This window comes from Pongo abelii, chromosome Y (assembly GCF_028885655.2).
Source record: "Pongo abelii isolate AG06213 chromosome Y, NHGRI_mPonAbe1-v2.0_pri, whole genome shotgun sequence".
Taxonomy (NCBI): Eukaryota; Metazoa; Chordata; class Mammalia; order Primates; family Hominidae; genus Pongo; species Pongo abelii.
The window spans coordinates 29,787,632-29,808,575 of NC_072009.2; positions in this window are offsets into that span (position 1 = coordinate 29,787,632).

Below are 20,944 nucleotides of genomic sequence, written 5' to 3' on the forward strand. Positions count from 1 at the left end.
TGTCCACTCTGTTCCATTCCATTCCACTGCGTTCCATTCCATTTCTTTCTTTTGAGAGTATGACACTCAGTCACCCTGCCTAGAGCACACTGGTAAAATCGCAGCTCCCATTCCATTCCATCCCATTCCATTCCACTCCACTCCAGTCCACTCCATTCTGCTCTGCTCCATTCCAGTCCATTACACTGCACTCCATTCCCTTCCACTACACTCCAATCCACTCCACTCCACTCCACTTCTATCCATTCCATTCCACTCCATTCCATGCCATTCCACTCCACTCCATTCCATTCCTTTCCTCTCCGCTCCACTCAATTCCATTCCACTCCACTTCACTCCAATCCATTCCACTCCTCTCCACTCCACTCCATTCCATTCTATTCCATTCCATTCCATTCTATTCCATTCCACTCCACTCCATTCCATTCCATTCCACTCCATTCCATTCCATTCCATTTAACTCCATTCCACTCCAGTCCACTAAATTCAATTTCACTCCGTTCCACTCCTTTCCACTTCATTCCGTTCCACTCCATTCCACTCCAATCCATAAGACTCCATCCCACTCCTTTCCATTCCTTTCCACTCCACTCCACTCCAATCAACTGCGTTTCTCTCCACTCCATTCCATTTCATTTAATTCCACTCCTATTCACTCCATTCACTTCCACTCCACTCCACACCACGATATTCCATTCAACTGCACTCCACTTCACTCAATTCCATTCCACTCCACTCCCCTCCTCTCCACTCCATTCCATTCCATTCCACTCCACTCTACTCCAATGCATTCCATTCCACTCCACTTATCGCCACTGCATTCCGTTACACTCTACTCCATTCCATTCTATTCCATTCCATTCCACTCCACTACATTCCACTCCAATCCACCTCATATCATTCCGTTCCATTCCACTCCGTTCCATTCCATTGTACTCCATTGAAGTACATTCAGCTCCATTCCACTCCACTCCACACCACTCTACTCCACTCTACTCCTTTCTATTCCTTTCCAATCCACTCCATTGCATTCAATTACACTTCATTCTATGACAGTCCATTCCATTCCACTCCATTCCACTCTACTTCTTTCCACTCCATGCCATTACAGTCCACTGCATTCCATTTCATTCCACTCCACCCCGCTCCACTCCACTGCATTCGCTTCCATTCCACTCCATTCCCTTCCACTCCACTCCATTCCATTTCTTTCCATTCCATTTCACTCCATTGCATTCCATTCACTTCTTACGACAGGATATCACTATGTCACCCTGGCTGGAGTGCAGTGTCACAATCTCAACTCATATTACATGTCAACTATACATTCCATTGCATTCTATTCCATTGCATTCCATTGCATTCTTTTAATTCCGTTCCATTCAATTCTATTCCTTTCCATTCCATTCCATTCCATTCCATTCCATTCCTCTCAATTCCATTCCATTCCACTCCATTTCAGTCCATTCCACTAAATTCCACTACACTACACTCAATTCTAGTCTATTGCACTCCATTCCATTCCACTTGGTTCCATTCCACTCCATTTGATTCCATTCCACTCCATTCCATTCCGCTGCACTCCATTCCATTCTGCTCCATTCCCCTCCTCTCCATTCTATCACATTCCACTCCACTCCACTCCATTCCATTCCACTCCATTTCACTCCACTCCACTACATTTCATTCCACTCCGTTCCTTTCCATTCCATTCCATTCCATTCTATTCCACTCCATTCCTTTAAATTGCATTCCATTCCATTCCACTCTGGTCCACTCCATTCCACTCCACTTCTCTACGTTCCATTACATCCAATTCCATTCCACTGCATTCCTAACCTCTCCTCTCCAGTGCACTCCACTCCTGCCCATTCCACTCCTTTCCATTCCATTCTGCTCCATTCCACTGCAATGCACTCCACTGCACTCCACTGCATTTCATTCAATTCCCTTCCATCCCATTGCATTCTTCATTCCACTCTGCTCCAACTCACTCCATTCCACTCCACTCCACTTCGTTCCATTCCATTCTATGGCATTCCATTCCATTCCTTTATTTCGAGAATATCTCACTCAGTCAGCCAGCCTGGAGTGCAGTGGCCCCATCCCACCTCCCGCTCCATGCCATTCCACTCCGCTCCACTCCTTTCCTATCCGTTCCATCCACTCCACTACTTTCCATTACTTCCGATTCCATTCCACTCCATTGCACTCCTTTTCACTCTACTGCACTCCTCCCTACTCCATTTCACTGCATCTGATTCCATTTCGCTCCATTCCATTGAACTCAACTCCACCCCACTCCAGTCCACTTCATTCCATTCCATTCCGTTCCATTCCTCTCCATTCCACTCCAATCCACTTCACTTCATTCCACTCCACTCCAATGCACCCCATTGCATTCCATTCCATTCCACTGCATTCCATTCCATTCCTTTCTTTCGAGAGTATCACACTCTGTCACCCATCCTGGAGCGCAGTGGTACAATCTCAGCTTCCATTGCGTTCCATTCCATTCCATGAGACTCCTCTGCACTCCACTCCATTCCATTCCACTTCACCCATCGTCACTCCACTCCACCCCTTTCCAATCCACTCCACTCCATTGCATTCCACTGTGCTCCATTCCATGCCACTCCGTTCTATTCCTCACCACTCCAATCGACTAGACTCCACTGCATTCCACTACCCTCCATTCCATTCAATTCCATGCCATTCCGATGTATTTCACTCCACTCCACTCCACTCAATTCCTGTCCATTACCCTCCTCTCAAATACATTCCACTTCAGTAAACTCCATTCGATTAAATTCCACTCCAGTCCACTCCACTCCTCTCCATTCCACTACATTCCATTCCATTTCGTTCCATTCCACTCCCCTCCCTTCCATTCGTTTCCACACCATTCCACTCCACTCCATTCCATTCCAATCCACTCTAATCCACTCTACTCCACTCCTTTCCACTTCTTTCGATTCCTCTACTTTCAACTCCACTCCACTCCCTTCCACTCCAATCCAATCCAATCCATTCCATTCCATATAATTACACTCCCTTCCACTCTACTCCATCCGCTGTATTCCAATCCACTGCTGTTAACTCCACTCTGCTCCCCTCCATTCCAATCCACTCCATTCTACTCTACTTCTCTCCATTCCATTCCTTTCCACTTCATTCCAATCTACTCCATTGCATTCCACTCCACTCCATTCCACTCCTTTCACACCTTTCCACTCCATTCCATTCCTCTCCACTCCACTCCACTCCACTCCATTCCACTCAATTCCATTGCATTCCATTCCCCTCCATTCCACTCTACTCCATTCCATGCCATTCCTTTCCAAACTATTCCACGTCACTCCATTCCATTGCATTCCAATCCATTCTACTCCACTCCACTCCCTTTCCAATCCACTCCATTCCTTTCCATTCCTTTCCATTCCATTCCATTCTACTCCATTCCTCTTCCCTCCACTCCACTCCACTCCATTCTATTCCACTCCATTCCACTGCACTCCAATCTTTCCCACTCCAATCCATTCCATTCTATTCCATTCCATTCCGTTCCACTCCATTCCATTCTACTCCTTTCCACTCCACTCCATTCTTTGCATTCCATTCCCTTCCACTGCTTTCCATTCCATTACTTTCAATTCTATTCTATTCTCCTCCGTTCCACTCAACTCTACTCCACTCCACTACATTCCATTACATCCAAATCCATTCCACTCCATTCCACTCCTCCACTTTGCTGCAATGCTCTCCTCTCAATTCCACTCCTTCTCATTCCATTCCGCTCCATTCCACTGCTATCCTCTCCACCTCAATCAACTCCGGTTCATTCCATTCCATTCCATCCCATTCCATTTCTCTCCATTCCATTCCACTCCACTCCACTTCACTCCAATCCACTCCATTCCATTCCATTCTACTCCATTCTATTCCATTCCATTCCATTCCATTCCATTCCGTTCTGTTGTACTCCATTGCATTCTTTTCCTTTCTTTCGAGAGTATCTCACTCTGTCACTCAGCATGGAGTGCAGTGGCACAGTCTCAGCTCCCGTTCTGTTCTGTTCCTTTTCTTTCCGTTCCACTCCATTCAGCTCTGCTAGGCTCTGCTCCGTTCCATTTCCTTCCATTCTACTCCAGTCCACTCCACTACATTGCGTTACATCCAATTGCATTCCACTGCTTTACACTCCTCTACACTTAACGGCATTCCACTCCACTCCATTTCACGCCATCCCCTTGCATTCATCTCCATTGCACTGTATTCCGCTCCACCTCACTCCGCTCCATTTCAATCCATTCCATTCCATCTCATTCCAGTTCTCTCCATTCCAGGCCACTCCACTTCACTCCACTCTGTTCCCATGCAGTCCACTCCATTCCATTCCATTCCGTTCCTTTCTTTCAATGTTATCTCACTCTGTCACATAGCCTGGAGCACAGTCGCACTATCTCCGCTTCTGTTCCATTCCATTCCATGCCATTCCATTCCATTCCACTACACTCCATTCCACTAAAATCTACTCCACTGCATTCCACTCCACTCCACTCCATTCTATTGCACTCCAATCCACTCCATTCAATTCCATTCAATTCCATTCCTTTCCACTTCACTCCACTCCACTACATGCCACTCCATTCCTCTCCATTCCATTCTGTTCCATTCCTTTCCACCCCACTCCACACCGTTCCACTCCACTCCATTCCATTCCATTTCGGTCCACTCCACTCATCTCCACTCCAGTCCACTCCATTCCACTGCACTACACTCCATTTTATTCCACTCCCCTCCATTCCACTGCACTCCAATCCTTTCCATTTAATTTCAATCCACTCCATTCCATTCCTTTCCACTACATTCCATTCCATTCCCTTCCATTCCACTCCATTCCACTCCTCTGCAACCCACTCCATTCTACTCCACTCCATTCCACTCCATTCCATTCCACTCCATTCCAATCCACTCCTTTTCATTCCACTCCATTACCTTCCACTCCATTCCACTCCACTTAACTCCATTCCATGCCATTCCATTCCTTTCCTCTCGACTCCACATCACTCCACTCCTTTCATCTCCACTCCCCTCCACACAATTGCACTTCCCTCCTTTCGATTCCATTCCATTCTCTTCCTCTTACTCCCCTCCATTCCACTCCACTCCACTCCATTCCTCTCCATTCCACTCCATTCCATTTTATTCCATTACATTCCACTCCATTGCATTCCCTTCCACTTCATTCCATTCCATGCCACTCCACTCCACTCCACTCCAATCTGCTTCATTCAATTCCTATCCACTTGTCTCCATTCCCTTCCATTCCACTCCATTCCATTCATTTCCACTCCATTCCACTCCACTCCACTCCTCTCCATTTCACTCCATTCAATTCCATTGCAGTCCATTCCGTTCCACTTCATTCCATCCCTCTCCATTCCAGTTCATTCCAATCCAATCCACTCCACTCCATTCCATTCCTCTCCATTCCACTCATCTCCCTTCCTTCCCACTCCACTCTACTCCACTCCATTCCGTGCCATTCCATTCCATTTGGTTCCATTCCATTCCACTCCACCAGACTCCACTCCACTCCTTTAGATTCCATAGTACTCCATTTCACTGCTTTCCAATCCACACCACTGCGTTCCGTTGCATTCCCTTCCATTCCATTCGACTCCTCTCCATTCCACTCCACTCCACTCCACTCCATTCCAATCCATTGGATTCCATTTCACTCCATTCCATTCCATTCCACTCCATGCCACTCCACTCACCTCCACTCCCCTCCACTCCACTGCATTCTGTTCCATTCTATTCCATTCCAGTCCACTCTACACCTTCCAATCCTGTCCACTCCATTCCATTCCACTCCACTGCACTCCACTACATTCCATTGCATTCCACTCCCTTCCACTCCACTCCACTCCATTGCAGTGCACTCCTCTCTATTCCACTCCACTCCATTCCATTCCATTCCATTGCATTCCACTCCATTCTATTCTGTTTCACTCCATTCCACTCTACTCCACTGTACTACATTCCCTTCCATTCCACTCCTTTGAAATCAGTTCTTTCCTTCCACAGAATCTCTCTCGGTCACTAAGGCTGGAGTGTAGTCACACAATCTCAGCTCACATTTCTCTTCTCCATTCCATTGCATTCCATTCCATCCCATTCCATTTCTTTCTATTTCACTCCACTCCACTGCATTCCATTCCACTGCATCCCATTCCATTCCACTCTGTTCCTCTTCACTCCACTCCATTCTCCTCCTGTCCACTACATTCCATTCCATTTCACACCACTGCATTCCACTCCATTCTTTCGACACCATATCACTGTGTCAAACAGCCTGGAGAGCTTAGGCACAATCTCAGCTCACATTACATGTCAACTCTCTATTGAACTGCATTCTATTGCATTAAATTCCATTGCATCGCATTCCATTCCTTTGCTTTGCATTACATTCAATTCCATTCCATTCCACTCCTTTCCACTCCACTCCACTCCAGTACGTTCCTTTACATCCGATTCCATTGCACGCCATTGCACTCCTCTCCACTCCACTGCACTGCACTCCACTCCACACCATCCCATTACTTTCTGCTCCATTCCACAGCACTACACTCCTCACCACTCCACTCCACATCACTCCATTCCTTTACATCCGATTCCATTCCATTCCATTCCTCTCCATTCCACTGCACTCTACTTCAGTCCACTCGAATCCACCCAATTAAAAATTCTTTCCATTCCATTTCTTTCTTTCAAGAGTATCTCACTCTGTCACCCAGCGTGGAGTGCAGTGGCACAATCTCAGCTCACATATCATTTCATCATTCCATTACATTCCATTGCATTCCATTCCATTCCAGTGCACTCCACTCCACTCAATTCCACTCCACTCCACTCCAATACGTTCCATTCCATTCCATTCCAATCCCTTCCATTCCACTCTGTTTTATCGACAGGATCTCCCTCTGTCACGCAGGCTCCAGCGCAGTGGCCAAATCACTGCACATATTTCTTCATTCCATTCGATTCAATTCCATTTCATTCCATTGGATTCCATTCCACTCCACTCCGTTCCATTCCACTCCACTCCGTTCCATTCCACTCCACTCCGTTCCTTTCCTCTTCATTCCATTCCACTCCATTCCACTCTCCTCCACGACACTCCACTCCATTTCACTCCACACCACTACACTCCTCTCCATTCCATTCCATTCCATTCCATTCCATTCCATTCCATTCCAGTCCTTTTTTTCCACAGGATTTCATTCCGTCACAAAGGCTGGAGTGCAGTGGAACAATAACAGCTCACATTTCCTTTCAGCAGTCCATTGCATTCCATTCCAACCCATTGCATTCCATTCTATTTCACTCCACGATACTCCACTCCACTCCGTTCCATTCCACTCCGTCCCATTCCATTCGTCTCCATTCGACTCCACTCCACTCCACTCCACTCCATTCCATTCAATTCCATTCCACTCCATTCCATTTCACTCTATTGCATTCCATTCCTTTCTATCCACAGGATATAACGTGTCACCCAGTCTGGAGTGCAGTGGCACAATCTCAGCTCACACTACATCTCAACTTTCCATTGTATTATATTCTATTACAATGGATTCCATTCCATTCCATTCCATTCCACTACTGTCCACTCAATTCTAGGCCATTCAACTCCGTTCAACTCCACTGCACTCCATTCCACTCCATCCCATTCCTTTCCACCCCATTCCACTATAATCCATTCCAACCCACACCACTCCAATTCATGCCATTACGTTCCATTTCATTCCATTCCTCCACATTCCACTCCACTAATGTCCACTCTGTTCCATTCCATTCCACTGCGTTCCATTCCATTTCTTTCTTTTGAGAGTATGACACTCAGTCACCCTGCCTAGAGCACACTGGTAAAATCGCAGCTCCCATTCCATTCCATCCCATTCCATTCCACTCCACTCCAGTCCACTCCATTCTGCTCTGCTCCATTCCAGTCCATTACACTGCACTCCATTCCCTTCCACTACACTCCAATCCACTCCACTCCACTCCACTTCTATCCATTCCATTCCACTCCATTCCATGCCATTCCACTCCACTCCATTCCATTCCTTTCCTCTCCGCTCCACTCAATTCCATTCCACTCCACTTCACTCCAATCCATTCCACTCCTCTCCACTCCACTCCATTCCATTCTATTCCATTCCATTCCATTCTATTCCATTCCACTCCACTCCATTCCATTCCATTCCACTCCATTCCATTCCATTCCATTTAACTCCATTCCACTCCAGTCCACTAAATTCAATTTCACTCCGTTCCACTCCTTTCCACTTCATTCCGTTCCTCTCCATTCCACTCCAATCCATAAGACTCCATCCCACTCCTTTCCATTCCTTTCCACTCCACTCCACTCCAATCAACTGCGTTTCTCTCCACTCCATTCCATTTCATTTAATTCCACTCCTATTCACTCCATTCACTTCCACTCCACTCCACACCACGATATTCCATTCAACTGCACTCCACTTCACTCAATTCCATTCCACTCCACTCCCCTCCTCTCCACTCCATTCCATTCCATTCCACTCCACTCTACTCCAATGCATTCCATTCCACTCCACTTATCGCCACTGCATTCCGTTACACTCTACTCCATTCCATTCTATTCCATTCCATTCCACTCCACTACATTCCACTCCAATCCACCTCATATCATTCCGTTCCATTCCACTCCGTTCCATTCCATTGTACTCCATTGAAGTACATTCAGCTCCATTCTACTCCACTCCACACCACTCTACTCCACTCTACTCCTTTCTATTCCTTTCCAATCCACTCCATTGCATTCAATTACACTTCATTCTATGACAGTCCATTCCATTCCACTCCATTCCACTCTACTTCTTTCCACTCCATGCCATTACAGTCCACTGCATTCCATTTCATTCCACTCCACCCCGCTCCACTCCACTGCATTCGCTTCCATTCCACTCCATTCCCTTCCACTCCACTCCATTCCATTTCTTTCCATTCCATTTCACTCCATTGCATTCCATTCACTTCTTACGACAGGATATCACTATGTCACCCTGGCTGGAGTGCAGTGTCACAATCTCAACTCATATTACATGTCAACTATACATTCCATTGCATTCTATTCCATTGCATTCCATTGCATTCTTTTAATTCCGTTCCATTCAATTCTATTCCTTTCCATTCCATTCCATTCCATTCCATTCCATTCCTCTCAATTCCATTCCATTCCACTCCATTTCAGTCCATTCCACTAAATTCCACTACACTACACTCAATTCTAGTCTATTGCACTCCATTCCATTCCACTTGGTTCCATTCCACTCCATTTGATTCCATTCCACTCCATTCCATTCCGCTGCACTCCATTCCATTCTGCTCCATTCCCCTCCTCTCCATTCTATCACATTCCACTCCACTCCACTCCATTCCATTCCACTCCATTTCACTCCACTCCACTACATTTCATTCCACTCCGTTCCTTTCCATTCCATTCCATTCCATTCTATTCCACTCCATTCCTTTAAATTGCATTCCATTCCATTCCACTCTGGTCCACTCCATTCCACTCCACTTCTCTACGTTCCATTACATCCAATTCCATTCCACTGCATTCCTAACCTCTCCTCTCCAGTGCACTCCACTCCTGCCCATTCCACTCCTTTCCATTCCATTCTGCTCCATTCCACTGCAATGCACTCCACTGCACTCCACTGCATTTCATTCAATTCCCTTCCATCCCATTGCATTCTTCATTCCACTCTGCTCCAACTCACTCCATTCCACTCCACTCCACTTCGTTCCATTCCATTCTATGGCATTCCATTCCATTCCTTTATTTCGAGAATATCTCACTCAGTCAGCCAGCCTGGAGTGCAGTGGCCCCATCCCACCTCCCGCTCCATGCCATTCCACTCCGCTCCACTCCTTTCCTATCCGTTCCATCCACTCCACTACTTTCCATTACTTCCGATTCCATTCCACTCCATTGCACTCCTTTTCACTCTACTGCACTCCTCCCTACTCCATTTCACTGCATCTGATTCCATTTCGCTCCATTCCATTGAACTCAACTCCACCCCACTCCAGTCCACTTCATTCCATTCCATTCCGTTCCATTCCTCTCCATTCCACTCCAATCCACTTCACTTCATTCCACTCCACTCCAATGCACCCCATTGCATTCCATTCCATTCCACTGCATTCCATTCCATTCCTTTCTTTCGAGAGTATCACACTCTGTCACCCATCCTGGAGCGCAGTGGTACAATCTCAGCTTCCATTGCGTTCCATTCCATTCCATGAGACTCCTCTGCACTCCACTCCATTCCATTCCACTTCACCCATCGTCACTCCACTCCACCCCTTTCCAATCCACTCCACTCCATTGCATTCCACTGTGCTCCATTCCATGCCACTCCGTTCTATTCCTCACCACTCCAATCGACTAGACTCCACTGCATTCCACTACCCTCCATTCCATTCAATTCCATGCCATTCCGATGTATTTCACTCCACTCCACTCCACTCAATTCCTGTCCATTACCCTCCTCTCAAATACATTCCACTTCAGTAAACTCCATTCGATTAAATTCCACTCCAGTCCACTCCACTCCTCTCCATTCCACTACATTCCATTCCATTTCGTTCCATTCCACTCCCCTCCCTTCCATTCGTTTCCACACCATTCCACTCCACTCCATTCCATTCCAATCCACTCTAATCCACTCTACTCCACTCCTTTCAACTTCTTTCGATTCCTCTACTTTCAACTCCACTCCACTCCCTTCCACTCCAATCCAATCCAATCCATTCCATTCCATATAATTACACTCCCTTCCACTCTACTCCATCCGCTGTATTCCAATCCACTGCTGTTAACTCCACTCTGCTCCCCTCCATTCCAATCCACTCCATTCTACTCTACTTCTCTCCATTCCATTCCTTTCCACTTCATTCCAATCTACTCCATTGCATTCCACTCCACTCCATTCCACTCCTTTCACACCTTTCCACTCCATTCCATTCCTCTCCACTCCACTCCACTCCACTCCATTCCACTCAATTCCATTGCATTCCATTCCCCTCCATTCCACTCTACTCCATTCCATGCCATTCCTTTCCAAACTATTCCACGTCACTCCATTCCATTGCATTCCAATCCATTCTACTCCACTCCACTCCCTTTCCAATCCACTCCATTCCTTTCCATTCCTTTCCATTCCATTCCATTCTACTCCATTCCTCTTCCCTCCACTCCACTCCACTCCATTCTATTCCACTCCATTCCACTGCACTCCAATCTTTCCCACTCCAATCCATTCCATTCTATTCCATTCCATTCCGTTCCACTCCATTCCATTCTACTCCTTTCCACTCCACTCCATTCTTTGCATTCCATTCCCTTCCACTGCTTTCCATTCCATTACTTTCAATTCTATTCTATTCTCCTCCGTTCCACTCAACTCTACTCCACTCCACTACATTCCATTACATCCAAATCCATTCCACTCCATTCCACTCCTCCACTTTGCTGCAATGCTCTCCTCTCAATTCCACTCCTTCTCATTCCATTCCGCTCCATTCCACTGCTATCCTCTCCACCTCAATCAACTCCGGTTCATTCCATTCCATTCCATCCCATTCCATTTCTCTCCATTCCATTCCACTCCACTCCACTTCACTCCAATCCACTCCATTCCATTCCATTCTACTCCATTCTATTCCATTCCATTCCATTCCATTCCATTCCGTTCTGTTGTACTCCATTGCATTCTTTTCCTTTCTTTCGAGAGTATCTCACTCTGTCACTCAGCATGGAGTGCAGTGGCACAGTCTCAGCTCCCGTTCTGTTCTGTTCCTTTTCTTTCCGTTCCACTCCATTCAGCTCTGCTAGGCTCTGCTCCGTTCCATTTCCTTCCATTCTACTCCAGTCCACTCCACTACATTGCGTTACATCCAATTGCATTCCACTGCTTTACACTCCTCTACACTTAACGGCATTCCACTCCACTCCATTTCACGCCATCCCCTTGCATTCATCTCCATTGCACTGTATTCCGCTCCACCTCACTCCGCTCCATTTCAATCCATTCCATTCCATCTCATTCCAGTTCTCTCCATTCCAGGCCACTCCACTTCACTCCACTCTGTTCCCATGCAGTCCACTCCATTCCATTCCATTCCGTTCCTTTCTTTCAATGTTATCTCACTCTGTCACATAGCCTGGAGCACAGTCGCACTATCTCCGCTTCTGTTCCATTCCATTCCATGCCATTCCATTCCATTCCACTACACTCCATTCCACTAAAATCTACTCCACTGCATTCCACTCCACTCCACTCCATTCTATTGCACTCCAATCCACTCCATTCAATTCCATTCAATTCCATTCCTTTCCACTTCACTCCACTCCACTACATGCCACTCCATTCCTCTCCATTCCATTCTGTTCCATTCCTTTCCACCCCACTCCACACCGTTCCACTCCACTCCATTCCATTCCATTTCGGTCCACTCCACTCATCTCCACTCCAGTCCACTCCATTCCACTGCACTATACTCCATTTTATTCCACTCCCCTCCATTCCACTGCACTCCAATCCTTTCCATTTAATTTCAATCCACTCCATTCCATTCCTTTCCACTACATTCCATTCCATTCCCTTCCATTCCACTCCATTCCACTCCTCTGCAACCCACTCCATTCTACTCCACTCCATTCCACTCCATTCCATTCCACTCCATTCCAATCCACTCCTTTTCATTCCACTCCATTACCTTCCACTCCATTCCACTCCACTTAACTCCATTCCATGCCATTCCATTCCTTTCCTCTCGACTCCACATCACTCCACTCCTTTCATCTCCACTCCCCTCCACACAATTGCACTTCCCTCCTTTCGATTCCATTCCATTCTCTTCCTCTTACTCCCCTCCATTCCACTCCACTCCACTCCATTCCTCTCCATTCCACTCCATTCCATTTTATTCCATTACATTCCACTCCATTGCATTCCCTTCCACTTCATTCCATTCCATGCCACTCCACTCCACTCCACTCCAATCTGCTTCATTCAATTCCTATCCACTTGTCTCCATTCCCTTCCATTCCACTCCATTCCATTCATTTCCACTCCATTCCACTCCACTCCACTCCTCTCCATTTCACTCCATTCAATTCCATTGCAGTCCATTCCGTTCCACTTCATTCCATCCCTCTCCATTCCAGTTCATTCCAATCCAATCCACTCCACTCCATTCCATTCCTCTCCATTCCACTCATCTCCCTTCCTTCCCACTCCACTCTACTCCACTCCATTCCGTGTCATTCCATTCCATTTGGTTCCATTCCATTCCACTCCACCAGACTCCACTCCACTCCTTTAGATTCCATAGTACTCCATTTCACTGCTTTCCAATCCACACCACTGCGTTCCGTTGCATTCCCTTCCATTCCATTCGACTCCTCTCCATTCCACTCCACTCCACTCCACTCCATTCCAATCCATTGGATTCCATTTCACTCCATTCCATTCCATTCCACTCCATGCCACTCCACTCACCTCCACTCCCCTCCACTCCACTGCATTCTGTTCCATTCTATTCCATTCCAGTCCACTCTACACCTTCCAATCCTGTCCACTCCATTCCATTCCACTCCACTGCACTCCACTACATTCCATTGCATTCCACTCCCTTCCACTCCACTCCACTCCATTGCAGTGCACTCCTCTCTATTCCACTCCACTCCATTCCATTCCATTCCATTGCATTCCACTCCATTCTATTCTGTTTCACTCCATTCCACTCTACTCCACTGTACTACATTCCCTTCCATTCCACTCCTTTGAAATCAGTTCTTTCCTTCCACAGAATCTCTCTCGGTCACTAAGGCTGGAGTGTAGTCACACAATCTCAGCTCACATTTCTCTTCTCCATTCCATTGCATTCCATTCCATCCCATTCCATTTCTTTCTATTTCACTCCACTCCACTGCATTCCATTCCACTGCATCCCATTCCATTCCACTCTGTTCCTCTTCACTCCACTCCATTCTCCTCCTGTCCACTACATTCCATTCCATTTCACACCACTGCATTCCACTCCATTCTTTCGACACCATATCACTGTGTCAAACAGCCTGGAGAGCTTAGGCACAATCTCAGCTCACATTACATGTCAACTCTCTATTGAACTGCATTCTATTGCATTAAATTCCATTGCATCGCATTCCATTCCTTTGCTTTGCATTACATTCAATTCCATTCCATTCCACTCCTTTCCACTCCACTCCACTCCAGTACGTTCCTTTACATCCGATTCCATTGCACGCCATTGCACTCCTCTCCACTCCACTGCACTGCACTCCACTCCACACCATCCCATTACTTTCTGCTCCATTCCACAGCACTACACTCCTCACCACTCCACTCCACATCACTCCATTCCTTTACATCCGATTCCATTCCATTCCATTCCTCTCCATTCCACTGCACTCTACTTCAGTCCACTCGAATCCACCCAATTAAAAATTCTTTCCATTCCATTTCTTTCTTTCAAGAGTATCTCACTCTGTCACCCAGCGTGGAGTGCAGTGGCACAATCTCAGCTCACATATCATTTCATCATTCCATTACATTCCATTGCATTCCATTCCATTCCAGTGCACTCCACTCCACTCAATTCCACTCCACTCCACTCCAATACGTTCCATTCCATTCCATTCCAATCCCTTCCATTCCACTCTGTTTTATCGACAGGATCTCCCTCTGTCACGCAGGCTCCAGCGCAGTGGCCAAATCACTGCACATATTTCTTCATTCCATTCGATTCAATTCCATTTCATTCCATTGGATTCCATTCCACTCCACTCCGTTCCATTCCACTCCACTCCGTTCCATTCCACTCCACTCCGTTCCTTTCCTCTTCATTCCATTCCACTCCATTCCACTCTCCTCCACGACACTCCACTCCATTTCACTCCACACCACTACACTCCTCTCCATTCCATTCCATTCCATTCCATTCCATTCCATTCCATTCCAGTCCTTTTTTTCCACAGGATTTCATTCCGTCACAAAGGCTGGAGTGCAGTGGAACAATAACAGCTCACATTTCCTTTCAGCAGTCCATTGCATTCCATTCCAACCCATTGCATTCCATTCTATTTCACTCCACGATACTCCACTCCACTCCGTTCCATTCCACTCCGTCCCATTCCATTCGTCTCCATTCGACTCCACTCCACTCCACTCCACTCCATTCCATTCAATTCCATTCCACTCCATTCCATTTCACTCTATTGCATTCCATTCCTTTCTATCCACAGGATATAACGTGTCACCCAGTCTGGAGTGCAGTGGCACAATCTCAGCTCACACTACATCTCAACTTTCCATTGTATTATATTCTATTACAATGGATTCCATTCCATTCCATTCCATTCCACTACTGTCCACTCAATTCTAGGCCATTCAACTCCGTTCAACTCCACTGCACTCCATTCCACTCCATCCCATTCCTTTCCACCCCATTCCACTATAATCCATTCCAACCCACACCACTCCAATTCATGCCATTACGTTCCATTTCATTCCATTCCTCCACATTCCACTCCACTAATGTCCACTCTGTTCCATTCCATTCCACTGCGTTCCATTCCATTCCTTTCTTTTGAGAGTATGACACTCAGTCACCCTGCCTAGAGCACACTGGTAAAATCGCAGCTCCCATTCCATTCCATCCCATTCCATTCCACTCCACTCCAGTCCACTCCATTCTGCTCTGCTCCATTCCAGTCCATTACACTGCACTCCATTCCCTTCCACTACACTCCAATCCACTCCACTCCACTCCACTTCTATCCATTCCATTCCACTCCATTCCATGCCATTCCACTCCACTCCATTCCATTCCTTTCCTCTCCGCTCCACTCAATTCCATTCCACTCCACTTCACTCCAATCCATTCCACTCCTCTCCACTCCACTCCATTCCATTCTATTCCATTCCATTCCATTCTATTCCATTCCACTCCACTCCATTCCATTCCATTCCACTCCATTCCATTCCATTCCATTTAACTCCATTCCACTCCAGTCCACTAAATTCAATTTCACTCCGTTCCACTCCTTTCCACTTCATTCCGTTCCACTCCATTCCACTCCAATCCATAAGACTCCATCCCACTCCTTTCCATTCCTTTCCACTCCACTCCACTCCAATCAACTGCGTTTCTCTCCACTCCATTCCATTTCATTTAATTCCACTCCTATTCACTCCATTCACTTCCACTCCACTCCACACCACGATATTCCATTCAACTGCACTCCACTTCACTCAATTCCATTCCACTCCACTCCCCTCCTCTCCACTCCATTCCATTCCATTCCACTCCACTCTACTCCAATGCATTCCATTCCACTCCACTTATCGCCACTGCATTCCGTTACACTCTACTCCATTCCATTCTAATCCATTCCATTCCACTCCACTACATTCCACTCCAATCCACCTCATATCATTCCATTCCATTCCACTCCGTTCCATTCCATTGTACTCCATTGAAGTACATTCAGCTCCATTCCACTCCACTCCACACCACTCTACTCCACTCTACTCCTTTCTATTCCTTTCCAATCCACTCCATTGCATTCAATTACACTCCATTCTATGCCAGTCCATTCCATTCCACTCCATTCCACTCTACTTCTTTCCACTCCATGCCATTACAGTCCACTGCATTCCATTTCATTCCACTCCACCCCGCTCCACTCCACTGCATTCGCTTCCATTCCACTCCATTCCCTTCCACTCCACTCCATTCCATTTCTTTCCATTCCATTTCACTCCATTGCATTCCATTCACTTCTTACGACAGGATATCACTATGTCACCCTGGCTGGAGTGCAGTGTCACAATCTCAGCTCATATTACATGTCAACTATACATTCCATTGCATTCTATTCCATTGCATTCCATTGCATTCTTTTAATTCCGTTCCATTCAATTCTATTCCTTTCCATTCCATTCCATTCCATTCCATTCCATTCCTCTCAATTCCATTCCATTCCACTCCATTTCAGTCCATTCCACTAAATTCCACTCCACTACACTCAATTCTAGTCTATTGCACTCCATTCCATTCCACTTGGTTCCATTCCACTCCATTTGATTCCATTCCACTCCATTCCATTCCGCTGCACTCCATTCCATTCTGCTCCATTCCCCTCCTCTCCATTCTATCACATTCCACTCCACTCCACTCCATTCCATTCCACTCCATTTCACTCCACTCCACTAGATTTCATTCCACTCCGTTCCTTTCCATTCCATTCCATTCCATTCTATTACACTCCATTCCTTTAAATTGCATTCCATTCCATTCCACTCTGGTCCACTCCATTCCACTCCACTTCTCTACGTTCCATTACATCCAATTCCATTCCACTGCATTCCTAACCTCTCCTCTCCAGTGCACTCCACTCCTGCCCATTCCACTCCTTTCCATTCCATTCTGCTCCATTCCACTGCAATGCACTCCACTGCACTCCACTGCATTTCATTCAATTCCCTTCCATCCCATTGCATTCTTCATTCCACTCTGCTCAAACTCACTCCATTCCACTCCACTCCACTCCGTTCCATTCCATTCTATGGCATTCCATTCCATTCCTTTATTTCGAGAATATCTCACTCAGTCAGCCAGCCTGGAGTGCAGTGGCCCCATCCCACCTCCCGCTCCATGCCATTCCACTCCGCTCCACTCCTTTCCTATCCGTTCCATCCACTCCACTACTTTCCATTACTTCCGATTCCATTCCACTCCATTGCACTCCTTTTCACTCTACTGCACTCCTCCCTACTCCATTTCACTGCATCTGATTCCATTTCGCTCCATTCCATTGAACTCAACTCCACCCCACTCCAGTCCACTTCATTCCATTCCATTCCGTTCCATTCCTCTCCATTCCACTCCAATCCACTTCACTTCATTCCACTCCACTCCAATGCACCCCACTGCATTCCATTCCATTCCACTGCATTCCATTCCATTCCTTTCTTTCGAGAGTATCACACTCTGTCACCCATCCTGGAGCGCAGTGGTACAATCTCAGCTTCCATTGCGTTCCATTCCATTCCATGAGACTCCTCTGCACTCCACTCCATTCCATTCCACTTCACCCATCGTCACTCCACTCCACCCCTTTCCAATCCACTCCACTCCATTGCATTCCACTGTGCTCCATTCCATGCCACTCCGTTCTATTCCTCACCACTCCAATCGACTAGACTCCACTGCATTCCACTACCCTCCATTCCATTCAATTCCATGCCATTCCGATGTATTTCACTCCACTCCACTCCACTCAATTCCTGTCCATTACCCTCCTCTCAAATACATTCCACTTCAGTAAACTCCATTCGATTAAATTCCACTCCAGTCCACTCCACTCCTCTCCATTCCACTACATTCCATTCCATTTCGTTCCATTCCACTCCCCTCCCTTCCATTCGTTTCCACACCATTCCACTCCACTCCATTCCATTCCAATCCACTCTAATCCACTCTACTCCACTCCTTTCAACTTCTTTCGATTCCTCTACTTTCAACTCCACTCCACTCCCTTCCACTCCAATCCAATCCAATCCATTCCATTCCATATAATTACACTCCCTTCCACTCTACTCCATCCGCTGTATTCCAATCCACTGCTGTTAACTCCACTCTGCTCCCCTCCATTCCAATCCACTCCATTCTACTCTACTTCTCTCCATTCCATTCCTTTCCACTTCATTCCAATCTACTCCATTGCATTCCACTCCACTCCATTCCACTCCTTTCACACCTTTCCACTCCATTCCATTCCTCTCCACTCCACTCCACTCCACTCCATTCCACTCAATTCCATTGCATTCCATTCCCCTCCATTCCACTCTACTCCATTCCATGCCATTCCTTTCCAAACTATTCCACGTCACTCCATTCCATTGCATTCCAATCCATTCTACTCCACTCCACTCCCTTTCCAATCCACTCCATTCCTTTCCATTCCTTTCCATTCCATTCCATTCTACTCCATTCCTCTTCCCTCCACTCCACTCCACTCCATTCTATTCCACTCCATTCCACTGCACTCCAATCTTTCCCACTCCAATCCATTCCATTCTATTCCATTCCATTCCGTTCCACTCCATTCCATTCTACTCCTTTCCACTCCACTCCATTCTTTGCATTCCATTCCCTTCCACTGCTTTCCATTCCATTACTTTCAATTCTATTCTATTCTCCTCCGTTCCACTCAACTCTACTCCACTCCACTACATTCCATTACATCCAAATCCATTCCACTCCATTCCACTCCTCCACTTTGCTGCAATGCTCTCCTCTCAATTCCACTCCTTCTCATTCCATTCCGCTCCATTCCACTGCTATCCTCTCCACCTCAATCAACTCCGGTTCATTCCATTCCATTCCATCCCATTCCATTTCTCTCCATTCCATTCCACTCCACTCCACTTCACTCCAATCCACTCCATTCCATTCCATTCTACTCCATTCTATTCCATTCCATTCCATTCCATTCCATTCCGTTCTGTTGTACTCCATTGCATTCTTTTCCTTTCTTTCGAGAGTATCTCACTCTGTCACTCAGCATGGAGTGCAGTGGCACAGTCTCAGCTCCCGTTCTGTTCTGTTCCTTTTCTTTCCGTTCCACTCCATTCAGCTCTGCTAGGCTCTGCTCCGTTCCATTTCCTTCCATTCTACTCCAGTCCACTCCACTACATTGCGTTACATCCAATTGCATTCCACTGCTTTACACTCCTCTACACTTAACGGCATTCCACTCCACTCCATTTCACGCCATCCCCTTGCATTCATCTCCATTGCACTGTATTCCGCTCCACCTCACTCCGCTCCATTTCAATCCATTCCATTCCATCTCATTCCAGTTCTCTCCATTCCAGGCCACTCCACTTCACTCCACTCTGTTCCCATGCAGTCCACTCCATTCCATTCCATTCCATTCCTTTCTTTCAATGTTATCTCACTCTGTCACATAGCCTGGAGCACAGTCGCACTATCTCCGCTTCTGTTCCATTCCATTCCATGCCATTCCATTCCATTCCACTACACTCCATTCCACTAAAATCTACTCCACTGCATTCCACTCCACTCCACTCCATTCTATTGCACTCCAATCCACTCCATTCAATTCCATTCAATTCCATTCCTTTCCACTTCACTCCACTCCACTACATGCCACTCCATTCCTCTCCATTCCATTCTGTTCCATTCCTTTCCACCCCACTCCACACCGTTCCACTCCACTCCATTCCATTCCATTTCGGTCCACTCCACTCATCTCCACTCCAGTCCACTCCATTCCACTGCACTACACTCCATTTTATTCCACTCCCCTCCATTCCACTGCACTCCAATCCTTTCCATTTAATTTCAATCCACTCCATTCCATTCCTTTCCACTACATTCCATTCCATTCCCTTCCATTCCACTCCATTCCACTCCTCTGCAACCCACTCCATTCTACTCCACTCCATTCCACTCCATTCCATTCCACTCCATTCCAATCCACTCCTTTTCATTCCACTCCATTACCTTCCACTCCATTCCACTCCACTTAACTCCATTCCATGCCATTCCATTCCTTTCCTCTCGACTCCACATCACTCCACTCCTTTCATCTCCACTCCCCTCCACACAATTGCACTTCCCTCCTTTCGATTCCATTCCATTCTCTTCCTCTTACTCCCCTCCATTCCACTCCACTCCACTCCATTCCTCTCCATTCCACTCCATTCCATTTTATTCCATTACATTCCACTCCATTGCATTCCCTTCCACTTCATTCCATTCCATG